Source organism: Stegodyphus dumicola, chromosome 6, assembly GCF_044657685.1.
Source record: "Stegodyphus dumicola isolate Sdum_Otavi_A_Nest chromosome 6, ASM4465768v1".
In the NCBI taxonomy this organism is placed as follows: domain Eukaryota; kingdom Metazoa; phylum Arthropoda; class Arachnida; order Araneae; family Eresidae; genus Stegodyphus; species Stegodyphus dumicola.
The window spans coordinates 141,050,948-141,075,338 of NC_140773.1; positions in this window are offsets into that span (position 1 = coordinate 141,050,948).

A 24,391-nucleotide genomic window follows, 5' to 3' on the forward strand; every position below is an offset into this window, starting at 1 on the left:
ATTTTAATTTGTCCAGTCAGTGCTTTTTCATACATATTTAATATTTCTAATGAGCTATTTCATGATTTAAATGCATTTCCATTTAAATCAATCACATAAGAAAGCAGAAAAAATATTTTTTAAAGCCTCGTTTAATGTTTTTCAATCAATTAGTTTGCTGTTCAGTAACAGATCGATTAAATTTGAAAAATTAAATATCTTACGTTTTACTGAATGATAACATGCTGGGCACTAAGATAATAAGTATTCTATTTGAGGCAACAGTAACGCATTTCTTTAAAATATAAAAATGCCACTGTTGTTTTTTAAGAAATTTCTGGCATGCTTGCAAAGAAAAAAAAGCTTATATAGGATGATAGGATGATGAATTGTTAAAAGAAGCCTTCCTAACTTGTGCCAATTTCTTATGTGAATGATTTTAAATTAAATGTGAAGTTACGTCAGCAGGACAGAACTTACGGCTGTCAGATGATATCGTCCCAAAGTTGTACAAAAGTACATATAATTTTAAAAGACATGCAAACTCAGATATAGCGTGACCTAGAAACTGTGACTAGCTGTCATTACTATTTAACGAGTCTAAATATACACTCCGTCACAAAAAAATTGTATGCATCCAGAAGGAAACTAACTACTATCACGAAGCTTAACATGTATTCAGTGTATGAGGAGATAAACAAATGATTACAAATTCAAAACAAAAGATCGTTTGATTAAAATGTTATGGCATGAAAATACTACAAATCTGTAAGTAGTATTGTAGAGATATTAGGATTTTTTTGGAGGCCGGAGAAATGAAAAATTAGCAACCACCTTCGTCGGGAATCTAACTACGGACCTCTGGAATAACGGCCTAGTGTGCAGAACCACTACACCATGAAGGCACGCTAGGAAAGTGGGAAAAATACCTTATATACTCCCCTTTTTAAAGGACGACTGGGGTTTTCAGGAGACCCAATCGTCAAATCCTGGGTGTGGAGAAACCGCATCCAACACCCTTTTAGTTCGGGCGCCACTGTAGAGACATTAGGATTTTTTTGGAGGCCGGAGAAATGAAAAATTAGCAACCGCCTTCGCCGGGAATCGAACACGTACCTCTGGCCGCTACCAATTCTCTTCGCCGGGAATCGAACACGTATTCTGGAATACCGGCCCAGTGTGCAGAACCACTACACCACGAAGGCACGCTAGGAAAGTGGGAGAAATACTTTATAGGAGAAATACCTTATGCCATCTAAGGCAATTATACAGGCCGAAACACGGTGTGGCATCGAATCAGGTAAATCACCTATGAACAGAAGATCACGATATAATCTTTGCAACTGGGCAGTTAATTTACCAATATTCCGGCGCAGCTGCAGTTGCCTTCCAAGCATACCCCAAATATGCTCTCTTGGCTAGAGGTCTGGTAACCTGGCAGGCCACGAGAGTACGTCATATCCTTGAAGACATTGTTGAGAGTGTTACGCAGTATGTGCATGAATGAGCGTTGCCTTGCTGATAAATGGCACCTGGGCGACTTGGCAGCATGGGCAGTACAACCGGCGTTGAAATGTCAACCGTCAGGCTGTACCTGCAAGCCGTCATAGAGCTTTGAAAGAGACTAGAGGTGATCTCCCAACAAATCGCTCCTCACACTATCATACCATATGTAATCGTCGTATGCCGCTCGACAACAAATGCCGGATCACTGAAACACCAAGAGTGAATCGGTATTCATTGCTGAAAATCACACGGCTGCAGTCGGTCACACTCCAGCATTCCCGCCAGATCCCCGGCAAAATTTCATTCGGCACTGCCAGTGGTAGGCGTCTTGATGGATGTCGGCAGCATATTCCAGCGTCGGCGCGTCGTCTGGATATGGTTTATCTTCCTATTCGAGAGCTACAGGTTCGAGTCCTAGCGAGGGCGTTGCACATCTTCTTCAAAATATCCTTCTGCTTCTTGCTTCAAAATATCCTAATGATTCTCTAAGGTTATCTACAGAATATTTACAACATATACCAAGACGACAGGTATGCACAAGCTGTCGTCGATAACCACTGACGGGGAACCTACAATTTGTTGGAAATATGAATCTGTTTATTTCCTTCTGCAAGAAAGATATGCCATTTCCAAGCTTTCATGTCTTATCAAATAGTAATATTTACTGAAAGCAGTTATAAAAATAGTAAACTTCATTCAAACAGCCCATCTGTAATGCTGACTTTTCAAAATATTTCTAGAAAATCAAGATGATCCTGATCTCATTCTGTGTACTATGATGATACGACGGCTCGGTAAAGGCAAAGTTATTGGAAGATTCATAAATTTAACTGAAATTACATAAAAAATTATCTTAATAGTAAAAATCAAATGTTTCCTAACTTAACGGACTTTTGCTGGCTAGTGGAATACGTTTTCTCGGACTAATTCAGAAAATGAATTAATTAAACTTCTCGCGGCAGGGAAAAGACAAACATATATCTTTAGCAATAGGATAAGATTAGGCATAGATTTGAAGATACAAATTTCATCAACTTTTAGTCGTACTTGTGAAAATTGAAATAAGCTTAGTTACGAATATTTGCACTACGAATTCGACAAGCTTTGTTTGACAGTTGAAAATTAATGCGAAAAGGTCCGATTAACATATCAGTATCGACAGTCTATGATGAAGATCATTTATAGCAATTTCTCTCCAAGGCTGAAAATTTTATCAGAATCATAGCGTCAGGCTGTAGTGAGAAAAACAGAAATTTATACTTATTTGTCCAGAAACATATATATTTTTATTTATGCATCGCAGAAAAATGTAGTGAATAAGAGAAATGGGCTAGGTTGTGATTGTTTATTTTTAAGTTTGATCCACTTGTAAATTATTTTCTGTGAAACTTAGAATAATTTTTAGTTTAAATAAGTTCTTTGAAAATTAATTAAATATGTTAGAAATAAATGGCAATCTGAAAATTTAATATTTGGCTGTGAATATATTTGAAATACAAAGTATAATGAAAAAAAATATCTTTCAGGAACCAAACTTTAGATTTCAGCAGCAAAATAATTTAAAATTTTAGTTTTTTTCTTTGGATATTGTTTTTATTGGTTATGTATGTTTTGATTAATAATCGGTAAAGAAAATTTAAAATTTGTTTAAAATATTTGTATTTTGTTAACAAAATATTCATTGAAAAAAAAACGGTGAGTTTTTTTATATCAAGCTTTTAGCCCGCATGCAATTTGAGTTTGAGGCTAATGAAGAAATCTATAAAACTGCTTTTACTTTTTTTCTAGGGAAAAAGGAATGGAGTTGTAATTTTTGCTTGCATTACTAAAAATCAAAACTATGCTGAACCAAAAGGTATTTAGAAATAATTTCCTTTGCTTTTTTTAAAATATAATCTAGACTTCTAGTCTTATTAACGAGTTTGGTACTGGAATATTTTTGCCCTTTTGCACCTGGAGGAGCAAACGTTCTTCGCATTTAGAAAGAAACAAATGGATGACATTTCTTAGTGTATCTTTTACATTCAGTTTCCGATTTAAGGACCGTATCATTCTGTTAGAAGAAACACTTAAAGCCAACATAATGGCTCATTCATATATCACCGAAGGCAATAAACCATTAAGATGGAATGGAAGATGAGTTATAAGTGGCGTTATTTATGAGAGAGCTATGTACAACAGCTAGCAGTCATATTTGTTTTAATGGAAGTCACAGCGATATGACATCCGGAAGTATTTCATATTAATTTCTTTCAGTAGGAATGTTTCCTTTTATTTTTGTACGCGGGATGAGTAAGAGCTATGATAAATTTATAGCAGCAGTTAATTTGTTTTTATAGCTTTGGCCTCTGTCTCAGTTTGTATAGCAAACCTCTGGAAATGTTATTGACCCCTCAAATCTGCATAAATTTGCCGAAGATTCCCCTTCTATTAATAACCAAGAACTAGACAAAATGAATTTTTTTTTCATATTCGAGATTTTCCAGGGAGCAATTTTTTAGCACAAATCACATCTTGGTTATTTTTCGATAACTAACAACAGCGATTTTGATTATGAATTTGTTTTATAAAATTATAAGCTGTTGCACTACAAAAATATAGATTTTAAGAAAAATTTTATCCTTAAAGAATGAAAAATACCTTATGGTACATTTAAAATTGTATACGTCTTTCGATACCCTTGATAGAGTATTCGCTACTTTTATTTTATTTTCCAAACGTCAAAATGTTTTAAATAAAAGAAATTTTTTTCACATCCATAAATTATTGTAACATATACCTTTTAAAATTTTTTAGAGGAGAGGCTTTACTGCTGCTCATTTTAAACCCATCGTTTTAATTTTATATATCTGAAAAATAATCACTTTGGGCTTACACGTTTTATAAATATAAAATTCTGTATGTTAAAATATTTGTAATTAGGCACATAGGTCAGATTAAGTTTTTATTAAATAGTGTAACGCATGCAAGGGCTAGCTGCCTAAAGAGAGAGATGCCATCGTGGAGGAATTTTGAAGAAAAACTGACCTTTGAGTGGGTATTAAAAATAATACTTATAATTTTCATTCAAATTATATTCACATGTACTTTTTATGTAAAACTTTCGGCTGTATGCTAAATTAGTGTAAATTACTTTACACGAAAAATATAGTGAATGCACACAAATTAAAGATTTGCACATGCCGGAAATGAAAAATAGGAAATATGTATGGGTAATTATGCATGTGCTTTCAAAATGCATGTATCTGCCTTTGACAAAATACTTAAATATTCATTAAATTATTTATAAATGTATTTGAAATGAAGAATTTATTAACAACTGTGAAAGTAGTGTGAAGAAATCTAATTATTAAATGTATCTAATATATAATGATTATAAATGTTATCTAAATATACAATAACCTTAATATTGCATTGTAAACATAAATTGAAATCCTGTTGACAAATACGTTATAAAACTATTTAAGCAAGAATTGTTCGTATTGGAAAGCAATCTGTTAAAAGGTATTGTAAAGCAAATGCTATGAAATGCGCACTTAAGAACGTAATAAAGAGTTTTGGAATATGTATTGTTGAAATGAAGGGTAAAAAAAATCTGATAAGTATAATTTAAAGAATTATTCCCCTTATTTTTTATAATAACTCAGTTACAAGTTTTAAATAATACTTTTAAAAAAATCCTTATTTTATTCCCTTTCAGAAATGTTCAGAGAAAGTTAAGTACTATTTAAAGTATTTCGCTAATTTCTAATAATTCTCTAATTTAAAATGAACCGAGTAGAGCATTAATTATAAATTGAATTATATTTTTCGATTTAAAAGATGCCTCAGAAGCCAAAAAATCATGTCATATTTAAGAAAGTATTTTAGGAAGAAGCTCTATAAATAGAAAAGAAATAATGCATAATTTTAATATTAATAATACAATAAACTTTGATCTTAATTTTTGTACCTTAACCGAATAAAATCGAATTACCTTACTTTTTTTTTCTAATGTAATTAACGAAAACTTGTGAAAATATTTCATTCAAATTAAACCATTCTGAGAAAACTGTCTTGTGAAAAGTATAGCATTTAATTCCGTTCAGAATGAAATGTTGTTTAAAAATATGTTGTTTTCACATACTTAGGACTCTGAAGTGTTGTAGAAAAAGAAAATATATACATTTATATGTATATTTATGACGTAATTACAAAATATTTACATCCCAACGCGTCAAATCCCATAGAACTCAATGGTAAATGAGTTCTATGGTTTTACTTGTTTAGGGCGACTCCATCTTACTTCCTACCTCCATGGTTAGTGCAAAGCGACTCCTGAGTATTGGAAGTTTCGCTTCTAGATGCGCGTTGCTTGCGTTGTGTTTAACGTTCTTATTACTTTAAAGTGTAACTACTGATTGTACGCTGTGTTAGTATCAACCCGTGAACAAGCATTGCAGTGGAAAGTTCCAGAACTGTGAAGTGTTTCTTTCGATATAATAAATTTTGTCTATCTTTCATCAGACCTGTGGGCATTCAGACTATTACGAAACGCACGCACGCAAAAATATATTATATATAGATGTAGATGATTTATCTATATTTAAATATGTGTTTAATAAATTAAATTACAGAAAGTGTAGAAAATGTAGATAAATACCAAAACTTGAATAAAAGGAGGTTTTTGTGTTCATAAACTGAAGCTAATTACTTAATAAAAGTGTTTTTCTTTTGTTCGTAAACTGAAGCTAATTACTACCCCCCTAAAACTAGGAAATGTTCCTTAAGGGGGAATTCCCCCTTAATATAGGCGATATAATCTGGATCCTAATATACTGTTCCACTTACTGTAGTTACTGCAGTAAGTGGAACAAAAGTAATAAGAACTGCAGTTACTGCAGTAAGACTATTTACAGTTACTGCAGTAAGACAACTTACAGTTACTGCAGTAAGACAACTTACAGTTACTGCAGTAAGACTACTTACTGATAGTTTGAACTCAGGTAAATGGACTGTCTGAATGGTTAGTTCTCGTAGTTTGCCCTATGTGAAATGAGAATACAAGTTAGTTTCCCTTAGAAAGTCCTCCACGGAGGAATCCCTCTCGCTAGGTAGATAGCTCTCATTTGCGTTGCTATAATCAAATAAATCAAACCTATTTCTATTTTTGCGTTGCGTAAAAACCTGTGCAAATAAGCATTAAACTCGGAATCACATTTCTGTTGCTTTTAAACTCTGAAACACTTTAAGATAAGTTTCAATAGGGCTTTTTGTAAGTTCCTAACCCTTAAAGTTAGAGCAATAAGCTATTTATTGAAACCTGAAAGCAGGAAAAATGTACAATGCCCTTACGCAATATGAGCTCTTCAAAGTTTGAATTTTGACTTCTTTCGTGTTTTGTAGAAATTCAAGGACTTTGTATTTAACAAAATAAGCGATTTGAAAGCAAAAAGTGACAATACTGTTCGAAATAAAGCATTTTAATCTCCAGCGCGCCAATCTATTGCCACTTGGCAAAATGTAAGTTATTGACCTTTCAATTTTAACCCACAAAATTCAACTACTTGGAAAAAATGTGTTGGCACTGCTACAAATAGAATACTTATTATCTCCTCATATCAGCCTGCTGCCATTTAGTAAAGCGTGAAATATTTAACTTTCAAATTTAATTTTCTGTTGCTATGTGGCAAATGAATTGATTGAGGAGAAATGATCGCACTTTTAAAAAATGTTTTTGCTACTTCTTAATCTGATTGATTTAAATAAAATATGCTTTTAAATCATAAGATACGTAATTAGAACAGTTAAATATTTTTATGTAATGACATTAGCTCATCTCATTCCTTTTTTTACGATAATTATTTTATCACAAATAGAAAGTGGAAACTAGACGCACGAGCGAGAATTTTTTAAAAAATAATCTAGTATAAACAAAAAAAAGTGAGTTTTGTACCTCTAAAACTATCGAGAATTTGAAAGGTGTGCCGCTTTTAAATGTTTTTTAATTTGCTGTTGAATTGTATGTGGCATAAGTGATAAGAAAACGATGCTTGACAATAGAGCTAACATGCGAAACGATTTTGGTAACAGGAGTGAATTTAAGAGTACCTGTGATGCTCAGTGAGAGAGAGCACAGAAAATCTTAAGAAAACATGTGGTACTAAGGTTTTTTGCGTCCCAAAATGCATCACAAGTATATTAAGGGCAAAATTATCTTGCTTTGGCCATCTCCTCTGCGGCATCTCTTATTTTTTACATCTAGTTTAACTTTGTTCTTCTTTTGTAAACATATTTAATTATTTTTCTGACGTGAGTGTGCATTTATGAAAATAGAATAAAGTGAAGAAAATTAGGATCTACCTAACATTCCGAGCAATATGTAGAAAAAATTGTGATTGTTAGTAAAACTTGTTTTTCCTTTCAAAATTTAAATAAATTTGTTCTGAAAAACCTAAATCGCAGTAAAATATCATTTATTCAAAATGCATGCCATTTTTAAGGAAAAATAACAACTAGTAATTATAAATGAACTTATGGAATATTAGAATAAGTTGAAGCAAAATAAATACAAAATTTTGCAAAAAACTGTTTTATAACCGTTTTATAATACATCAGATTTTACTATTATTTGTTTAAAATTATATTTCAAGGACAAATTGCATTTCAAAATAAAAAAAAAAAAAAAAAAAAAAACGATTAAAGAATTGATAATACGAGTAAGAAAAGCGAAGCGCTTACCATCAGCCGGATTTAAACTGCAGATCTTTCAGGCTGCATTAACGATGGTTACCGACAACGGTCTCGACGGTAAACAAGGGTTTCTAAATTATTATTTTTTAGAATTCTGATACTGAATAATAAAGTAAATTCATATCTTTCGCAGTCATGATTTTTGTTTTCTTGATCATCCTTCCAGTAATTTAAACGCAACTCAAATATTTTTACAGTATAACATCTACTATCTCTACAAAATATCCGTTATTTTTATTACCCAATTATTTTATGTTAATTAGCCTTTCTGTTATTATCGATTTCCATTTTACTGCCAAAATCCTAATTTGTAGTTCGCACGTATTCAAATGAGGAAGAAAATTCAAATAAACATCTAAAAGGAAGTTTTAGATAGTAGAATCAGAGCGTGTTCGCCTGCTGAAGACCACGTTGCTAGTTGATTCACTCGAGAGCAGTTTATCTGCAGCGTTGCGTTATTCTGGCCAGTAGGCGTATTGCCCCGATATTTGGTCTGAGCCAACTTGCACATTTTCTGTCTGCGTAGCCTTTGGTGCTAGCTTAAAATCGACTTAATTAATTTCACTTCCTTACCTTTTGATTTACGTCATAAATGGTGGCCGGTTTTGTAAGCACAAGATGGGCCTTCTGTTAATATCTATTTGAGTTAAATAAAAGGGTCCTTTACATCCTTCCCACATCTCTGTTATAATTTCCAAGGTATAGCAATAAATCGTTTGCGTCTTTGTAGAGTTCTCATCTAGTTTATAATACCAAAGAGTTTGAGACTGTATATCCCATTATTTGCAAATTTACGAAATACACAGGATTATGATTATACATCGCTATCTTTTTCGTCTTTCAAAAGAACACACACAAACCTGCAAAACGTACATGGTAATACTCTCTCTTCTACGATAAATTTGCAAAGCTTTATCTGCATTATATTTCGGCGCCAAAGAACTTTCTATATAAGGCCGTTTGAATCGGGAACAAATTTTAGAGTGCACAGAAAATGCACTATTCTTTTGATCGAAGCTATACAGTAAAGTTTCACAGTGTAAACTCGTGTTTTTCTGTCTGGTCCAGGATGTGTCTTTTCTACGAGACTCATCCCCAAGATTGCAAGTGAGTAAGTGGTAAATGTAAGTACGTCTGAGTAATTCATGTCCTCCTATTCAAATAAGTAGATGCTTGTTAATTCCTACATCTATGTCAACATGTAATGACTACTGTGCAGATCATAGATAAATGTCTCCGTTAATTTGCGATGACAGCTGTTTAATACGTAGATCCAGAAAATATCCTGAATACCATATCTTTCATAAATGCTGAACGAATTGCTGTTGATGTTTATATTTTCTTTTTAAAGGAGATCTTGTAGATGAAGAATCAAACAAATCAGGAGGAAATCAAACTGCGTTTCGTCCGATGAGCTAATGAATGGGTAATGGCTCAGACCAATTATGATAATTGTAAATCAATGTGAGCGCTCTCAAGCTCAGGATGATTTCTGTTGCTTTAAGGTCATCGTTCAGAAAATTAATCTTAAAATCCGTTTTAACCAGTTATTGGTAGATACCACCATACCTTTTCCAGATACCTCCTGAACAAGTAAATCTTTTAATGATGTCAGGCATTCTGTGATTTGCGTTTTAGTTTGTTTTGGTTTATTTGATAACGGCAAAGCACTCGAAGATTGTATGCCTGAGGAATGCTCTTATAGAGGACTCTGAAGAAAACTGGCTCGTATACACTTTACACATGGACAAAACCACGAAAATGCTCATACAGCCAGCTCGTTCACGGAATTCGAACCTCGGGCCAGATTACCAACGTTCAATGATTTTACCACTCGCCCGCTGGTGAACCCTCTGTGACTTGAAAAGAAACTTCCCATTCATCATTTTCCAGTCATTTGCATAACATCTTTATTGCAGAATTTGCTTTTTCAAACAATTATTTCGCACTGCCAAAAGTACAACGTTCTTAAAATATTCTTCTTGCCGTAAGGTTTCTAAAAGCTTGTCAAAGAAATTTTCCTGTATGTATGTCTGTCAAATGAAGACGAATTGCTGTCATAACATCTCGCACAAAGAGAAATAATTACAGGCCTTACTCTATTTTGCTTCACTTTTCTTGTATAAATGTCCAGCATAGTTAGAGTGTGTATAAAATCAACTCAAATTTGTCACTTTAAACGGATGTCTATCTCTTGTTCGATCTGATGATAAAGGTGCTAAATCATGAATACAAATATTTGCATGAAAATTCCTAATAGAAGCTGTAGTTTTAGGTAATCTTTATCTTAAAATACATTCTCTGATACCTCCATTAGTTTAGCTCATTGATAGCTTATCATAACCACTAAACTTATGTAATGAACATGATTTGATAAAATTGAAATGCAGAGTAGAAGTACACAAAATATAGTGAGCTTCTGAAAAGCACTTTTGGTTTGAAGATCAGTTTTAACACAGATAATTCTGTCTCAATCAAGAATGGGATTAAAAAGAACCAAAAATAGGATCATAGGATCACCGATAGGATCTTCCTAGTAAGAATCAATGACTTTTTATTTCAATCTAAAGTCCTCTGAATCCAATAAATCTCTTCTTTATTTAATTTTTCTACCGAGACTTATTCAATTTTCTTATTTTCTTCAATCTTTGGGTTGTGAGTAAATCTCTATATCCAAACAGGCTGCTGTAACGATCTTTTACTAAATGCTTCTGATATCCGTAAGCATTTGAATTCCAGTTTCCACGAAAAACTTTAAAACTTCTTTTTATATACGTAATTTTCAGAATTCGGTATATGAAGATCTTTTAGGTTCTTCCAGCCATTTACTTAGTTTCTCAGAAATCCAGTCAGAACCTTTCCACCACAAGACCTTTCCATATAAACTTTTCAAAGTACTTCCTCTTGTAAATAAAACTTCAGGATTTATATTTCCTGAGGAAAGAAAAATTACTAAGCTCTGCTTTGGATTGAATTTTACTAAAATTATTTTGTACCAATGTTTTCAGTTTCTTGGAGCATTCTTGTATTTAATGATTAGAATCAAATAATGAAAACCAAACTACATATGTCAGAATCTTTTGAAATATAAAATTCCCTACAACGTATGTAAACAATCTACTTTGGATCACAGGAAACGTTAATTCCAACCAACTACTCCAAATTTCGATCCAACAAAAGATCTATTGGTTTACCCTTTACTGTTTTTACAACTCATGTAAGTAGCTATTTCTTACGCCTTTCTACTCGCATCAATAACGAGTTAAAACTGTAAATTTAATGTCTTCTGAACAACACAGAATAAAATCTATTCATTTAAATTTTCTTTATTTTTACTACTTCGTCACAATAACTTCCTTAAGATTTTTCCAAATTTAGTAGTAATGCTTTATCATATTTTACTTTCTCTTTCCAAAGTTCTTGTAAAAAGAAATTTGGTTTAATTGTGATAGAAGCAGTTAAACATACGGAATTCAATAGTTTCAAAGAAAGGTTTAGTATCTTTCATTTGAGTCAACTTTATCCGTTTAACACGCTGGCGAAAGTGAAGTTTCCAAAGGAAATTTTGATACGTTTTCCTGTGAACCCCAATTATGACCTTAAATCCTCGGATTGATTGTTGTCAAGAGCTTCGGTTATATTTTCAATTTTGTTTGACTTATTCTGCAGTGTGTTTTGCTTTTACGTAAGTTAGACCCATTTTTTTCCCATGAAATGTGTTTTATTTAATGATAAATTTACAAAACAGGGTTTGTCTGCCAAAAGTGAAAATAAAGTCGCCCACATTTTATTAAATATTTAAAAGCTGAAAGACTAGTGAATAGTTAAATTTTGTACCCTCTGGCGTGATATTTTGGAATTACTTCTAAGACAAAGAGAGATTATTCTGGCTTTAAAAATTGCTGAATTAGTTTTCAACTACTTTCATTTAATATCTGCTCATATTTTAAAAACTCTCGCTTTTCTCTAACCAGAATTCATTCAGTATAAAAAACGTAAAGAATCTTTGTCTTCAAGTGCTATCCTGGTCTGAACAAAGGCCTTCTCCATATTTCCGATAGAACACATTGCTCTACTTGAAAAAGTAATAATGTTAGAGCATCTCGATGTAAATTTAGGCAGGGATTTAATCAATCATTTAGGAATAAGATGTTCTCAGTATGTGAAGATACTTCAAAAATTTACCTTCATCCTTTTTGTGGCTTGTCATCGTATGCAGCGTGCACTGATTTTTGTGTGTTGATCGAATCATTTTCTAAACTCTCAGTTTCAGTTATACGTGATGAAATTTGATTTTATATTATTAAAGAAAATGGTACCAAGTAAAAATTTTTGTTATCTCTTTCAGATTTCTTAAAGCCGCTCAAACGGGATAGTGGTTAGCGACTCTGACTACCGTTCCCGAAGAAGGCATAAATGTTTGTAAATGGATAGTGTCTTTGCAGTATGGCGACACTTCTAAGTATATGGCGAGCCGAAAGACCCTAGTGTAGTTTGGAGGTACATGAAAATCGTTGGGAATACCTCGAACCCACTCTCCGGTTGATGTTCCTCAAAACTAGGCTGGAATTGAGCAAAATCCTGTTGTCACCTATATGGTGTCCAAGGCTTTTGCCTGTGACAGCGTAATCTTATAGTCCTTGCAATGGTGAATTTCGTGGGCTTGTTCTGATAAATTCAAACAAGTGAGATCAGTTACAACAACAAAAATATCGAGGGTTCTTTAAAAAAATTCGGAAGCATACGAGGTTTTTCAAGGCCCTTCTTTTGAGTTATGGGGACACTCGTGTCCAGGTGGGCTGAAGGGAGCCTCTAATTCTTACAATTCTTACGAGGTTATTTAAATATGAGCCAGCTTATTATTGCTACAAATTACTGTTCATGGACAGAGCTGCTTGCCTTTGGGCGTTTAATAACGAGCGTAATGAGAGATGTACTTGGCCTAAGTATTTTCTTCGAAGTCCTTCATTTTCTAACAACTCGTCTCTCCTCTAACAGTTTTTAGGTTAAATCTATTTGTTGTTTTACTGTTATATTTTTGTTTGTAGCAATTGTTTTATTTAGAGTTAATTGTAATTTCATCTCGAGAGCCAATCCTTTTCCAATGTAACATTGACATCATCTTCAACGAATTCCTCTGGATAGACTTGTGTGTTTTTCATGAATATTTTTGTGGAAATTTATGACTAACTTATTTGACGTAGTTAGCTTCTTTTACCTTCTCGTTTCCTTTTCTAGCGTCATTACAATTATGTAAATACTTTAAAATATTTTCAGTTCACTAGAACTTCCGTCTAGACGAATTTTCAATGCACTTTGTAATTCCTCAGATAGTGAGATATCCACCGCTTTAAGTGACCGCAACATAAAATTTATAGTAGCATCCGCTGTTAATAAGTTGGAATTCTGGCCAACATAACGCCTTGGCAGCCAGCTTTATTGGAAGCAGAGTTTATATAGTTTTAGATATTAAATCGAATTCACTGTGAAAAAATTAATTTGTAAATTTAAGTAAACTGATTATTTCTGATTTATTTATTTATTTTTTTTTTAATTTCAAAAATCGTTCCTTCATTGGGAGCAAAGTGTTCCCTCATGTTTTAGGTTCCAACATTAGTATAAGTTCTTTTTTCATTTCAGTAAGTACAAATTTTTGTGTTGATCGAATCATTTTCTAAACTCTCAGTTTCAGTTATATGTGATGAAATTTGATTTTATATTATTAAGGAAAATGGTACCAAGTAAAATTTTTTTCATCTCTTTCAGATTTCTTAAAGCCGCTCAAACGGGATAGTGGTTGGCGACTCTGATTACCGTTCCCGAATGGCATTTTTAGTAGGGAAGCGTTTAGTTACCTTGTAGAGTCATTAGGTTATTTGAAAGCAGGAGACATGAAAAATGAGCAATGCCCTCACCAGGACTCGAACCTCGGACCTCTCGAATACGGGCCGAGCGTGCTGACCATTACACCACGAAGGCATACTAAAAAGGTGGAAGCAATATCTTATAACCTTAATAATTTTTCGAAGTTTCTTAGTTATAGGATGCAATCCATGCTACGTTGATATTTCATCCTCGTTACTATTATCTTCTCCATACCCAATAAGGTACTTTCAACATTTGCATTATTATTTGTCACTCTCTTCGAAGTGAGAATCAAAAGTTTCTAAATCCAGAGTATTTTGCTTCTGCTGCTCTTGATTTTGTTGCTATACCATACTGAAGTTGAATTCTATCAGCATAGCATAATTGCTGATTTGCATCAATCAACTTACAATCATCGTTGAACTAAGCAGTTGTGACTAAAGAGCTCCTGAGCGATACTGTCCTATTCCTAGAGGATGCAGAAGTCACTTTTTGAATGTTATTATATAATTGTTCAGGAGAAACGATAACCTTGAAGATCGTCATGTCGCAAGAGAACGAAGCTACTGCGACGTGCTGATGTAGAAATCGAGGTCTGAGCATTCCGGTGAAAGCTGGTTGATGGATTCAAGTCGCGTGATGTGAAATTAAGTTTCATATACCGCTCTTCATTCTTGATTTTGACATTACATAGGGAAAGAGAGGAGATAGGAATAGAATTGGGATAGAAATGATTGGTGAAATCGACGAAAACAATGCGCATTTATAAATGACACTAGATGCTCAATAAATTAAATCCTTTAATATTTTTTTCTTATAATTTATAGCTAATGCCTAAAATAGCGGTGTTTTACCTTAGCGAATACCTTAGAAATACCGCTTTTCGGTATGCCGGTGTAATGTATTTCAGTCACTACAGCATTTCTATTATAGAAACGGATTACAGCGATGCTTTTTTACACAGACACAAAGACCCGTAGAGAAAGTGCTGCCTGTGTTCGGATGGCAAGCAATGATGCAGTTGGCGCTGTGTGTGTGTCAGATATGTGGATGGTCTTAGTTATTGGTCTGCCGAATTTGGTTTAAGCCTGATCGCGGTGTATGGGATCTTTCTCTCGTTCTCTGGTTTCAATATCTCCTCTCAATGAAATCCAAAAGGTAGGTATGACGGGCTACTTACTGAAATGTTCACCGGATTCTATCATTCTTCTGAGTCCTTCTCTCTCGAAATCTGAAACGTGATCATATTATCCAAAGAACTTCTAAGATTAAGAAGGAAAACTTCACCAAAGCAGAAACGGCACCGCCAGACCGCGGAAGAAAAAGTATACACGAAGTTTACTTCACAGAGATTAACCACTAAGGCTTACTCCCATTTTGCTTATGCGCGAAATAGCTGTGGAACCAGTGTCGAAAGTCGAAGATCACATTTGTGAAGAGTTTAAACTTCTATGGCACCATTTGTTTTCACAGTAAAGACAAAAATCACATCAGTGATCTGTGCAAGTGGGTTAATTAATGGATTACTTATTTTGGAAGTAAAAGAACCTTGGCGGTTTGGCGACGAGAATGTCTCCTTCAATGATTTAGCCACGCGATAGTTCAAACTGGTTTAGATTATATCTACAGATGCTTCTTTTCTTTATATGCACGTTCTTTGTATCATCTTGGATAGAATCATAACGGCATCCTTATAGTGAGAAAGCATCCCTATGTAGCAGATTAGGTACAGGCAAAATGTGTCTGTGTACCTTTCCTATAGGCCACGGAGAACGAAGTTGAACTCATTCTGATGGTATAACTCAAACTGTAATAATATTGTAATCCAAATCCTTTGCATATTTGCCTGACAAATACCTTCATACCAAATTTCATAGCGATTCGTTAGTTAATTTTGTGCTCAAATGGTTATGGCAATAAGTGTAGGTTGTTGATATTGGCAAAAAATAACACTAGTGAAAATTCCAGATCACTCAAATGCAATTTAGAAATCAAGCGTTATGAATGTAAAAGGCTTCTTTAGACTGACAAACACATCCAATATTTTTTATCAAAAGCAAATTTCGTTTAAATTCTGTTTATATAGAAGATTATCGTCTTTAGTTAATAATTTGAGTTCAAATCAAGTAGAATTTTCAACACTGCTTACTTTGACAAATGTGGATTTCAGACATTATTTGTAAATATTTTCTTTTGATTGCCTGATCTAACCACAACACCATATTAGCAGCAACAGCTTCATTCACCAAGTTTAAATGTTGCACGTCGGAGTTTTTCCTTTGAGGTGCTGTAGGAAAAACGATGCAGGCTGCCTCTTTTTCTATATTTTCTTTTCACCATCGGCGGTCCACTAGGTTACGTGCTCATCAATCTATTGGATCAAGTAGATAGAATAAATGAAAAATGCATTAAAAAAACTTAAGTTTAGTGCAATGTCCTTCAGGATTTGACTGGAGAATATGGAAAGAGGAACCGGAACAATTAAGGAAAGTACAAGGTGGGGACACTACTATTATAGCATAAGTTGGGCATGCAAATATAATAAGGCGAAAGTGTAGACACAAGCACAGATGTGTAGATGAAATCAATAAAAGTATTTAAACATTACATACGAACCAAAAAATGTATATAAAATTAGTTAGCAGGAATGAACATGGATATATACAATGGCTAGATAAAATTGTGCTTTTGGTTTCGCTGAATAAGAGATCTTTTTGTGACAAATTGAAGAGGGAAAATTATACCTAAATATCTACACAATAATTTTATATTTTGCCTAGATGTTTATGCTATGAAATATTATTACTTCTTTAACCTATGCGTTGTTTATTTCTAACTATTTGCGAACATGATTCAGAAATATTGACGTTGTTTATTAGCAAACGGGAAACATATATAGTGTTACAAATACTTCTGAATTGTCGCTGGAGACTGAAAGAAGATCATATACAATACCCATGAGTATTTTCTTAATGATCATCTGGTAGTGCGAAATGGGAGTTCTTTCGCGATGATTCTTCTTTCTTGTCATTGTCAATAGAGGAAGGACATATAGAAAAGACAACATCATTTCGAAGATGGGAAGTCATCTAATGATTCAATATATTTTCCTTTGGCAAGAAAAGTCGAGATATTATGTTCGTAAAACATATTTATTCAGAAGTGCTTTCACAAATATAGCTCTGCAATGAAAATGTTTCTCTGCAATATAATAATTAAATTCAGCCAGTATAAATATTTAATACACTTGAACTTATAGTGCTGGAATCATTTATAGAGAGTAAGTGTGTACATGAAGTTAGCAGATGTTTGCTCATCGAATAATTTTAACGTCAATGGGGTTTTGAAACTACAGCTTATCAGTATGAATGAAAGACAGCTTACTGTGTAAGAAAAATACTGTGATTTGTGATTTTGAAGTTATTTTACGAGACAAACAAAGAGCTTTCATATGAAATGAATCTGCAATACTTATATAGCTTTATAGCTTAAACACAATACTTCGAGAAGCAAAGCTAAAAAATAAGAAATATAGTTAAAAATCTAAATAAAGATAGTTAACATACCTAAAAAATATAATTATATATACCAAAACATATACCTAATAAATATAATAATTAATACCTGTTAATAAATAATATCTATTTATATGCAAACAATTTAAAGTAAATACTGTTGAAATTATTTCCTTTTCCCTCCGATGGAGTCAGTTTTTCTTAAATTATTTATCGTCTGTCGCCGACTAGGTCACGTGACTGGTGGCAGAGGAAGAATGTAATAACTCTTTTAGTTTAGCTTGAGTGCGACGCTTGAAATGATCTGTTTCTTGGCCGCATAGCGATAATCAACAATTATAATAAGTATTCTTGATAAACTAATCTTGGCCCTGTGATGGGGAAATTTATATTATATGTAAATTTTGTGTTTTTAATAACGTAAATAATGTACATAAGCTCTTCATTAAATATTTCTGTGATTCAACTGGAAGTTTTTATTTTCAAGTTGAGTCCTTACGTGAAAATGGTATATTGACTCTTGATATACTAATAAATTCTTGATCAAATTGATGCTCTCCCAACGCCGTGAATAAAAATAGAATCGTGGATCGTGATCATTACGAAACAAGTTTTATACGTTTTTTGGTGCCGAAATTCCCGGACCTTTAGATATTAAGAAATCGAAAGTGAATACAGTTCTTGATTTGCCCTATGCTGGAGTAATGGATACCTGAAAATATCAAGTAAGCCAAAGCCATTTTCTTTTTATTCTTGAAGTATTCAACCTTGAAAAATAATGATTGAGTTAAATAAAAATATTGAATATTTATGTTTATTTAGTGAAATATTACTTGAAAGAATAATACTTTATTGATGCTTGAAAAGATAATTAATCTTTATCGAAGGAGATTTGTGGACTATAAATATATTGTTTTTAAAGTAAGTGCTTGAAATATTGAAATACTGCACTTTAATGTTTATTACAATTATTTATTTAATTTTATAAGGTTATATTCCATTACTTGAAATATGGAAAATATAGATTAATTTAAGTCGAAAAAAGCTGCTATTATATCTGCAATCACTAAACAAATAAATAAAATAGAAGATTTGCTGGTAGCAGCGACTGAACGAACTGACACAGATTCCTTGTTAGAGTGCCAGGATATTTTGTCAGAAAAAGAAAAAAAATTAAATGAAATTGATAAAGAGATAGATAAATTGAATGAAGATAAAGCTGAATATGAAAAAGAATTAAAATCTGTTGAAGAATACTCTCATAAAATTTTGAGTATGAAATCCAAAATTAAGAATAGGTTAAGAAAATGTAAAGCAGATACTGAAGTTAACGTAGTTCAAAATGTATCTGTAAGTCCTGTAATCGTAAATAAATTTGTTGCAGCAGTTAAGTTGCCGAAATTAAATATTGAAATTTTTCTGGTGATCCCAGCACTTATTTAGAATTTATTAATTGTTTCAAGAATGCTGTGGATAACAATGATTCTTTGTCAAAAATAAGTAAATTTCAATACCTGAAATCTCTTTTGACAGGTACTGCATATAATGTCGTATCAGGGTTTGATCTAACTGATGAAAATTATGACGAATGCCTAAAATTGTTAAATGAAAGATATGGTAGGTGGGTACAACCATAAATTGTCATATAAATAAAATTTTGAACTTAGAGCCAGTAAAATCATCAAATAATATAAGGGGACTTAGAAATCTGTATGATAAATGTGGAATACATATCAGAAATCTTAAGTCAATGGGGATAACAACAGTTTCATACGGGCATCGATGCCCGTATGAAACTTTTCTTTTCTACTTTTGCCTATACTGTTAAAATTGTTACCAGAAAACATGGTTCTAGAATTTCATAAGAAAAATAATACAGAAAATGAGTATAAGGTCAATGACCTGTTGGAATTTATAAGAGAAGATTTACGTGCCCGTGAGGCCACATTATTAGTAAATAATAATTCTAGTAATAAAATACATGACACTTACACTAATTTTGATGCCAAACAAAAATATAATCAGAACTTTTCTTCTAAGAAAAGTGTTCCTTCGGCTGCTGCCTTGAACACTTCTATAAAAATATTTTGTGTATTTTGTGACTCTTCAGATCATACAAGCTTGGGTTGTAAAAGGTATACAAACCAAGAGAAACGTTTTAAGTTAAAGAAGGCAGGACGCTGTTACAAGTGTCACTAGAAATCACACCTGTAAAAACTGTAAAAATAAATTAACCCCATGTTCGAAATGTGGTAATAAATTTTACAATCAGCTGTTCTGTAATAAATCAGAAAAACATGAAAGTCCTGAAAATATTAACACGGATAAATTCACAACCTTAGTATCTTGCATTTCTGAACAGAAAAATAAAACTATGTCTACATTACTCCAAACTTGTATTGTATGTGTCTCTGGTGGTGAAAACCGAATTCATGCAAGGGTTTTGTGTGATAGTGGTTCAGAAAAGTGCTTTATAAAGGAACATTTAGTAAGAAAACTGAATTTAAAGTCCATTAGAAAAGAAAATTTATTAGTATATTCATTTGGCGAACGAAAACCACAAGAATCATCATTTGACGTAGTTTCTCTTGAATTATAAAATGTTTCGCAAACAAGAAATTCCATAAATATTGAAGCCTTGGTAGTTGAAAAAATAACTGGCGCTACAGTCAAAATTCCAGACAAAGGTTTGATTAAACGCTTGAAAATGAGAGGATTTAATCCTGCTGATACAGGGCATGAACGAGAAATAACTATTTTACTAGGGTCAGACTTTTTGTGGCAAATTCAATTAAGTATTGTAGGAAAAATTGGAAAACATTTATAGATTGCAGAAACTATTTTCGGACATACCATTCAGGGGCAGGTAGAATCAAAAAATAGAAAAATAAATTGTTGTACTGTATCAGTTGAGAGTGAAAATAATGAACTGAAGAAATTTTGGGATTTAGAAGTCATGGGTATTGTTGAGAATAACGAAAAGAATTCTACTGATTTCGAAATTGTAAATGACTTTCAAAATAATTTGAAATTCAAAAATGGTCGTTATGAGGCAAAGTTACTATGGAACAAATCTCGCGATTTATTGAGAAACAATCTTCAAGCGGCTAAAGGAAGATTCGCTGGCCTAGAAAATAAATTTAAGTGTAATGAAATCTTATTTGAAGAATACAACAATATTCTTAGGGAACAAGCACATTTAGGAATAGTAGAGGTATGCGCTGAAAACAGCTCGACACTTAATTCTTATTATATGCCTCACCATCCTGTAATTAGAGACGACAAAACAACAACAAATGTACGAATCATTTATGATGCTTCTTCAAAATCAAATAATGCTCTTTCTCTCAATCACTGTCTTCACCCAGGGCCAAATCTAAATCCAAATGTTTTGGACGTTATTTTGAAATTCCGCAAAAATAGGATCGCCTTTTCGACAGATATCGAAAAGGCATTCCTTCAAATATCAATCGCAGAAGAAGACAGAGATTATCTGATATTTCTTTATTTTAAAAACCTTGATAGAAAAGAGAGTGTAATTTCTTACAAATTGACAAGAGCAACCTTTGGTGTAACTTGTAGTCCTATCATCTTTGCCTGCACAATAAAACATCACATTGATAAGTACAAGAATTCTAACTTTAAGACTTTTGAAATGCTTAACTTAAATCTTTACGTGGATGACCTATTTTCTGGAGCCACAACTGTTGAAGAAGCGCTTAATCTATCAAATGAGTCTGTTAAAATTCTTGCTGAAGGTGGTCTAAATCTAAGAAAATTCGAAATTAATTTCCTAGAGCTTAAGCAGAAATGTCTTGAGGAAACGTTAATCTCTCTCAATAGTGAAACTCTTTGTACATCCTTAAAGGTACTAGGTTTAATATGGGACAATGATGAAGATGTCTTAGAACTAGAATTAATACCATTACGGTCCTCTATAAACACTGACTGTACCAAACGTAATGTATTAAAAATAGCTGCCACAATTTTTGACCCATCTGGATTTATCGCACACTTTGTAATTCGAATTAAATGTTTATTGCAACAGCTATGGCTTCAAGTGGTAGCTTGGGATGAGGTCTTTACTGGAGAACTTGAAAATGACTAGAAAATATGACTCTCCGAAATAAAATAATTTAAACTGTTGAAAATTCCCAGGTATTATTTTCATGTACCAAATTTAGACAGGGACACTGTTCAGTTACACATTTTTAGTGACGCTAATCCGAATGCGTATGGCTTAGTCGCATACTTGAGATATAGAACTGATGAAGATAAATTTGAAACTACATTTTTTTTTGGCAAAATCACGTGTTGCACCATTAAAGAAATTAACGCTTCCCCGCCTTGAATTGATGGGAGCACTGGTGGGTACTAGGGTTGCCAACTACCTGAAAAATATTCTACATATTTCAAATGTCCTTTTATGGTCCGATTCGGAAAAAGTTCTACATTGGATTAAAAGTACAGCTAAAAGATGGAAATCTTTCATTGCTAATAGAATTTCAGAAATACATGAAATTTCAGATCCTTGTTCATGGAGACATTGTGAAGGAAAAACTCAACCCTGCAGATCTAATAACAAAGGTTTGTTCTGCAAAAGAACTGATGAATTCTGCGAAATGATGGCATGGCCCTGCATTTCTTTCGTTACCTGAAAGTAAATGGCCAAAACCCAAACTATCAACGTCAAAATTACATGATGTATCAGAAAAATCTCGAAAATCGGAAGCTATCCTAGCGTGTTTGTTCAAAACAGACAAAACTGAAAAAGTTCAACTCATGAATTTGACGAAATTTAGTTCCTTGAAAAAACTTTATCGTGTGACTGCTTGGATTTTCAGATTTATATCAAATTTGAAAGTAAAAAGGGAAAATAGAAATTTTGCGGAAATTTCAGCTGAGGAAATCAGTAAATCTGATATCAGGACTGGTATTCCTCTTTACTTGCTTTGGAAACATGAACTGTCCTGACTCGAAACAGGGACCTTACTAAAGCTATGTTCAATAAATTGTGAAGTAGACAATACACACAGGAAGGGTATACGAAACCCTTTATTTTTCTATCTTTACAGAGATTTCTGGACTTCGGAATACAGAGACCAACCACTTGTGGTCTGAACATAAGAATATAAAAATATTAACTAAAACTCTAACTAAACTAACTTTGGATTAATATACCAGTGCCTACTTTAAGATTGGCCGTTAATTAACAAAAAGCCGTATATAGTACAGAGAGCTGCTAAAACTACGATACGTTTAAAATTATCAAGAGGATTAAACCTCTGGCCTTGAAGGCAACCAGCAAACGAGTAAAACTACTATGGCAAGCGGCCTGCTTCTAATAACTACTTCCTCTCTCTTGCTTGGCAAAAAGCCACAACTTATGTACTTGGCGTTAGCAAGACAAATTTGCATAAATAAGTTAAAAGCTTTTAATTCTGGTCGGAAGTAGAAAATAAGAAGTGATAGTAAAGATTTAAAATAAAATAAACGTTAGTAAAACTTAGGATCCTTACACTGAAACCTCTTGGTTAAAACAAACTCAAGAAGATAGTTTCCCTGAAGTTATAGAGTCTCTAAGAGAAAACAAGCATATTCCAAAAGATTCAAAATTGTTCGAATTAAATCCCATATTATCAGATGAAGGTCTACTTTTGGTACGATGTCGGTTACAAAAGTCAAACCTACTATTATTTAACAACAAGCATCCAATAAAAATCCCTTCAAAACATAAATTAAGTGAATTAGTAGTACGAGACGCTCATGTAAAGTTTTATCATGCGGGAGTATCGGATACTCTAGTGCATGTACGTGAAATATTCTACCTCTTAAGAGTAAAACAATATGTCAAATCAGTCCTGAGTAAATGCATAATATGCAAAAAATATAATCTATGTCCTGGACAACAAGTCACTGCACCTCTTCCAGCGGATAGAGTTAATGAATCTCCGCCTTTCGAAATTTGTGGACTCGATTTTGCAGGTCCTTTGTATCTAAAAGAAAATGACAACAGATACTACATTTTATTCTTTACTTGCGCCACTACAAGAGCTATTCAGCTGGAGCTCGTAAAAGGCATGAGCACTGAAGAAATTTTACTTGCGTTCCGCAGGTTCGTATCCCGAAGAGGTTTGTGTTCCACTGTGTACTCGGACAATGCTAGAACATTTAAAAGAGCCGAACTTGAATTAAAGCAAATGTGGAAAGTGATTAACCACCCTGAAGTTAAAAAAAATTATGCTTCGCATGGGATCGCGTGGAAATACATTGTGAAATGGCTGCCTGGTGGGGCGGTTTTTATTAACGTTTAGTTCGCAGTGTCAAAACTAGTTTAAGAAAGAACATCGGGAAATCATCTTTGACTCAAAGTGAATTAGAAATGCTTTTGCTTGAAATAGAAGCGATGATAAACTCGCGTCCATTAACATATGTCTTTTGTGATCTTGAAGAGCCCTCCGTACTTACTCCAGCCCACCTGTTGATTGGTAAACGACTCTTGAGTTTGCAAGCTGTAAGGAGGAATAACTTGAATTTACCAGGTTCCAGAGAAGTAATGTTAAAACGTTTGCGTACAGGAGAAAATCTAATAAATCACTTTTGGAACAGATGGAAAAAAGAATATCTCCAGTGCTTGAGATCTGCTCATTATAGCGGTCAGAAGAAACCATCTGCATTCAACATATTTGATATAGTGCTTGTTCATGATGAAACCTTACCTAGAAGCTGGTGGAAATTAGGAAGAATAACCAAAACTTTTATTCGTAGAGATGGAATGATCAGATCGTGTGAAT